The sequence below is a fragment of the Dromiciops gliroides genome, chromosome 1 (genome assembly GCF_019393635.1).
Source record: "Dromiciops gliroides isolate mDroGli1 chromosome 1, mDroGli1.pri, whole genome shotgun sequence".
Taxonomy (NCBI): Eukaryota; Metazoa; Chordata; class Mammalia; order Microbiotheria; family Microbiotheriidae; genus Dromiciops; species Dromiciops gliroides.
This window is the reverse complement of record NC_057861.1, coordinates 367,507,995-367,513,620: the sequence shown is the minus strand read 5'-3', so window position 1 is coordinate 367,513,620 and position 5,626 is coordinate 367,507,995. Positions and strand designations below refer to the sequence as shown.

The 5,626-nt window shown below is 40.4% G+C and overlaps 1 pseudogene; it reads left to right on the top strand.

Moving 5' to 3' along the window:
• The first annotated feature begins 375 nt into the window (after window positions 1-375).
• Window positions 376-1,530, top strand: LOC122736294 (annotated as a pseudogene).
• Window positions 1,531-5,626: the final 4,096 nt, after the last annotated feature.

The following is a 5,626-nucleotide window of genomic DNA, read 5'->3' as shown; positions in this document are numbered from 1 at the left end:
CCTAGTATTCTGAAGATATCCTGAACTTGATGACTGGAGGTTCTTGGTGTTTCAACAGCTTCAGACTTCAACGACCTCACTCCTCCCTGACTTGGTGAGGGTGGGGGTTATGAAGAGAGGGCACCGTTATTCAGAAGTATATGTGTGGCCCAATGCTTCCAACCATTAAAAGGCAGCCCTGGGAATAAGGCAAGGATTCTGATTCTGCCACCTCCACCTCCAACTTTTAAACAGACAAACACTGAAACAAGCAGGCAAGCACCAATCCAAACCAGGCAAGCAGGCACCATCCAAACTGAGTAGGAATAGAACAGCAGGGCTGATGTACCCTATTACAGGACATCTGAAAAGGATTCTACTAAAACAGGGAGTTGTATGAATGATCAGAGTGGTCCAGTCCTTGAGAAACCTAAAGGAGGAATCGTGACCTAGGTTCTGCAGTAAATGCCCTGAAACCTAAGGAAGGTCTCTTCTAAGGAGTCACAAAACTCAGACCTGTTGGAACAACAGACATTTCAGAGAACCTAACTTGCAAAACGTTTTACAGTCTCTGGTTCCTGAGCCGACTGCCTTGAGGTCCCCAATGTCCACAGGCAATAGCTGCTCTCTCCAAGATGATCAAACAGTTTCTTGGCAACCGCCCACCCAGCTGCCACCAGTTAAGAGACCCTCTTTACCGATTTATCCTGGGCCCAATCCACCAGCAGTAAGGGCATGAAAAATAGTTCTGCTCTGCCCTTCATCTCCCGCCACCCCCTTGGGCAGTGTGCTAATGCACCCTCTGAACCTTTGCCTATGCACAGCAACAAGGCCCCAGCGTACAACCGAGAAGCCTTTGCCACCAAGCCCTGGAATGAGGACTCCCCCTGGACAAGATGGGATTCTTCCTCCTCCTCAAATTAAGCCACCTGCTTCCCCTGTGAACATTTGGATAGGACCAAATGGCCATAACCAGTCTTGGGCTCTCTCCACCACCTTACTCATCAGTCTCCTAGTGTGCCTAATGGACCCAACTAATGATTCAGCCCCTGAACTGCCACAGAGACACAATTCTTTACATAATAAGAAACTAGGCCTCTTGGAGGCCTGACACCTCCTCGACCTACCTCATTCTCACCTTCTTTACAGAACAGTAGACCTGCCTGAGAACCGCCCAGTGGAGAACAACTCCTCCACCTCCACCACCCTTAATTGGAAATGGTGCCTAGGATGCTTGCACCTCTGCTTCTGCCTCTACTATACGAATGCAGGGCTCTACAGAACCCCTGAGCAGAGGAAAACCCCACCTCCACCTTCAAGGACTTCAGCTGGGGCCCCTCCACCCACTCCAGCACCCCCCTTAGGAATGGCCACAGAGATTCCATTGAGACTGTCTAATCTTTCCTGGATGAATTTGAGTCCAGGTATTCCTAACACTCAATAGAAGACTGCCCTGCTGCAGAAAAATGTAAACACTTTCAGAGAATTAACCCCATCAAAACAAATTGAGCCACCTGTGTGGCTCCACCTCTACTACCTGTCCTTAGATAAAGATCAGGTGGGTCTTATCGCTTAGAGAAAGGATAGACATCCTCCAATTCTCAAATGTTCCTTACTGCTTCCCAAAACCTCCATGAGAACTCACATTATCTTCTTCCAGTGAAACCTTCCCAGGTCATCTTCGTACGTGCATCTCTTCACTACACTTGAATGGATTTTCTTATTTTCTGCAGTAAATTCCCCATTCATCCACTTCTTTTTCTCTAGTGAACCCTGCTAGCTATGTGAAGAAATAGCTTCTGTCTCCTGTTCTCTCTTTGAAGAGAGGTGCCTTGTGATGTTTGCCTTATTCAGATGGATGAGGACAGTATCCTTCTTGTTTCCACAGCAAATATTTCTCCTTCCTCTCACCCCCACCAAGTGAAATGAACATATATGAAGCTTGGCATGGTCATAAGCACCTTTGTTCTTTGGGGAGAGTGATATCTTTACTAAATTGGGGGGGGAGTATATAGAAATGTTATCTGCCTCAAAGGTTACAGTTGCAGAGTAGGACACAAAAGGGGTCAGTTTTCCTTCTCAGGGTGTCTTTTCCTTTCATTTTTTCACACAGGGTTAAAGTTCTAGACTACATTTTGGTTTAAATACTACATATTAATCATTTAAGCTTTAAAGTATATACTATAATGGGAGAATGGGCTTATGCTAAGGGCTTCTCAGCTCTAGTCAATTCTTGCATAGCAAAGGGACCAAAAGAGAATTGAGTCCTCAGGACCCCCCTTCCCCATTTACCCAAGTTCCTGGGTGGCTAAGTAGGCTTAATTGAAGAATCTTTCTAATTCCTTGGATTACATGCTAAGGAACTACCACCAGTGCAGGTCCCTATGGAGAAAAATGGAACTGAATTGTATATGTGTATATTAGCAAAACCTAATTTTTATAGCTCAGACTAAATCCACCGCTGGTTTACTTTCATTATATTTCCATGTATTGTTGGTTTGGTGAGGTCAGTTGTAGGAAACCTTTTCTAACTATTCTTATTTTAAAGCTCAATAGAAGTTATCCTCAGAGATGCCCTCAGCACCTGGGATTGGGAGGATTTAAGAAGGCTTTCCTGGTAAAGAGCCCTAGACCATGGAAAGAAAAGAGGAAAGATTGATATTTAATCATACTGACCATTTACTTAGTACTGACTGTGAAATCTTCATATCATTGTTGAAATGGAAAATTGGCAACTTAACAAATGTTCCACGATGGTATTTTTCTTTAAACTATTCATAGAACAGAAGGAAAAAAATATTTATCACAAAAGCCAAACCTTCCTTTTTTTGTGTGTGGTTGGCATCTTTCTTCCCATTACATGTTCCTTTGGATTTTGAACTGTTAAATATTGACATCCATTATACTTTCACTGTCTCACTTCCTGAAAATGGTTGGCTAAGTTCAAGTCAAATGGGTTTTTCTTCTTCAGAGTGTGTTGATGATCTATTATGTATTTGAAGTTTGCCTTATAAACTACTCTGTCCAACTGGTGATACAAGATTTATTATCATGACACAACCAGAATAGTAATTCATTCATTCAACAAATGTATAAGAACCTGCTCTTGAGTAATGGGTATGTGACTCATATTTACTGATCTATTTTATATGTTTAAAAAGAAGGTGCGCTAGCTGCAAGGGCACTAAAATTCTCACCTTTCAACTGTTCTTTTGCCTGCTTTTGGGAACTGTGTTTCCTTTGTTGAAAATTGGGTGGGCCTCATGCTGAGTCTACTCCCAGTCAAAGAACCATTATGTCTTCTCTCTGAAGGAAAAGATATGGCCATTTCTACTCATCAGAAAGCTGAGTTAAAAGCCCCTTGATTGTTGTTTTTTTCCCTTAAAGGGAAGAAAAAAATTTACTATTGTTTTCTATTGCTCTGGCCTGCAAAGCATATGGATAGACTCATGCCCAAATAAGAGTAATGTCCCTCGACTTCTGTCAATCTACCCAGGACAAAACACGTTGATGCTGTGTGAGGTTTTTTGTATTGTGGGATTGGAATGCTGCTCAAGCGTCAAACCCTTGCTTTTCCTGAAACCAGGGCTCTTGAGTCATTGAAGTGGCTATAGGGTTGCCTAGTAAAACATCCCAGCTCTCTTTATTTGGGAAGGTGCAGAGAGGGTCCTGCCTTGGTCTCTCAGAGTAAAGCCCAAATGAACCTCTAGGCAGAGGTGAGAAGAAAATGTGTAAATAGACTTAAGCATTGCTACAGGGAACTCAGCTGGGTATATTATAATTATCATGACCACTTGAAATAACTCATAGACTAGATGAATTTTGGACATGGGGGGAGAAATGTGTCCCCAGAGTTCTCTTATCCTGTGGGGCCTAAGGAGAGGTAAGTAGAGGTCATCTAAGGCTCTATTTTTGTTTGTTTGTTTGTTTGTTTTTAATATCCCTACGCTGAATTGTCTGTCTAGGAAACCAATTCTGGGATCAATGACAAACCAAATATCTCACATTCCAGTCTTTGTCTTTCTTTCCCATGTACATCCAGTCCCTAGTTCTAAGGTCAAGATGGCTCTCTGCCAATCATTCCCTACTGCACTATTGCCTTTGAAATTATTTGCTTAAAAAAACAACAACAATAAAAGCAAGAACCTGCAAAAATGAAAGCAAAAAAATGGAAAATGGTTTTATTAGAAGGAAGTGTTTGCATCCATTCAATTCACCTTCCTTGTGCCTTTATCCCACCATTATGCATCTGAGCTCTGTATTCCTCTTGGACTGAAACGATTTAAATGTACCTTCTCTACTGCTGTTTCCTTCCTCCTCTGCACATTTTGTAGACCTTGTGGGCTTCTTTTCTAATCTTTGTGAATCTCATTCCACCAGTTGCAGAGGACCATCTTCCCTTTTTCCCTACCCCTCTCCCCCGGAGTGACAGGAATATATGTTACAGTAATAAAAACTGTATAAATACATACAGAATGATGAGAGAGGGTATGTGCACATGTATGCTTGAGTGTGGTGTGTGGGGTGGGGTGTCGGTGTGTTTGGTCAGCATGTAGATTACTTTTTTATCTACATGAATAATTTGTAGTGAATAATGTGGATATGTTATGGACATTATATTTTAATCCATGATTCTCCATCCCTAGTTCTGTTGATTCCCCACTCCCACCCCTACTCTACTACCACATTTTAAGATGTACACTCCAATTTCAGGTTGAATTCTTTGGTACACTTTGGTACACACTCTTCCTGGTACCATGCAATTATTTAAACCTCATTTTACAAAATAAATAAATAAAAAATGAACAAATGAACAACAGAAACAACAACAAAAATATGGTTGACAATAGATATCCCTGCTTTACCCCTCCTCTAATTTTAAAGGACTCTATAGTATATCTCCATTATACTAATGGATATAGTTAGATGCTAAATTCCATGATAAGGTAAGCTCCATTCATTTCTGTTTTCTAATGTAGTGTTTTTTAAACAGAAATAAGTGCTATCTTTTGTCACGCTTTTCTATTTATACAAATAATCATATGATTTTATGATCATGATTTTTTAATTTTTTAAAAATTTTTTAAAAATTTTTTTGCAGGGCAATGAGGGTGAAGTGACTTGCCCAGGGTCACCCAGCTAGTAAATGTCAAGTGTCTGAGGTTGGATTTGAACTCGGGTATTCCTGAATCCAGGGTTGGTGCTTTATCCACTGCACCACCTAGCTGCCCTGATCATGATTTTAAAAAAATTAATGTGGTTGATTATTTTATCATTTTCTAATATTGAATGAACTTTGTATTCCTGACATAATTCAATCTGGTCATAGCATACAATTTGTTACATGTTATTTACTATGTTAATTGGTTATATTTTTTGGTCTTTGTTTCGACCCTTGTTCATTTAGGTATTAAGACCATAACATTTTTATAGGAAGAATTTGGTAGGAGCACTTCCATTGTGACTTCATTTTCAAGTAGGTTGTGTATTATTGCAATTAAGTGTCCTTTTCATAATTGATAAAATTCACTCGCAGATTCAACTCTTTATTTGTTTTCTAGTTCTCTCTTTGGGAATTCATATATGTCTTGTTCAATTTCTTCTTTTTGGACTCGGTTTTTACACTCTCTATTTCTAGTATCTCCTA